This window comes from Pollicipes pollicipes, unplaced genomic scaffold (genome assembly GCF_011947565.3).
Source record: "Pollicipes pollicipes isolate AB1234 unplaced genomic scaffold, Ppol_2.1 Scaffold_1600;HRSCAF=1878_pilon_pilon_pilon, whole genome shotgun sequence".
Classification (NCBI taxonomy): Eukaryota; Metazoa; Arthropoda; class Thecostraca; order Pollicipedomorpha; family Pollicipedidae; genus Pollicipes; species Pollicipes pollicipes.
Window position 1 is genome coordinate 10,368,155 of NW_023595962.1, and position 738 is coordinate 10,368,892.

The following is a 738-nucleotide window of genomic DNA, read 5'->3' on the forward strand; positions in this document are numbered from 1 at the left end:
TCAGTGCCGCACAGTTGGCTCCGTGTCGGTATGGGTCTGAGGGCACATTTCCCAAGCAGGGCCACGCCTGTGTTGGCAAGGGGGCCCGAATCGGTGAGAGGCAGTGTTCGAGATGCCCGAAGAGAGACCGGACGGCCCGCTGGAACCGACGATCAATAGTCCGATTGAAGGGCCTAAGGGTAGGAATAGATGCTGGGGTCATATTTAGGAGCCCTGGCCCATGGGAGTGGGCCCTCAAATGACAGTCAGAGGGCTTCTTGCACCAGTTGAGGACTCCAGAGACAATGCAGGATTCTATGCCGGCCAGAAGCTACCGACACCGAACAGTCGGCTCCGTGCCGGTCTGGGGCTTGGGGCCCATTTCTCAAACAACAGCAAGGCCGCAACCCGCGAACTGCAACAGTCTGGATCCCTGAAACAATGAGGGCCTCTGTGCCGGCCAGAGGTCAGGGGTCATGTGTCGGCAGGTGACTGCGAGTCGGTCACGGGCCTTGTTTGAGAAGGCCCGAAGAGGACCGACGAACACTCAGGACCATAGACCTAGGGCCAATTGGAAGGCTGAAGAGCCTGAAGGGCCCGAACGACTGGGATCTGCATTTCAATCATGGGACCACCTGCGGCGATCAGGGATCTTTTTGCGTCAATGTGGGTTCCTGCGTCAGTATCCAACTACGCGGGTTAGGAGGCATCAGGGGGGAACCTAGATCATATGATGCATTCCCATAAGGCCTCTGGATC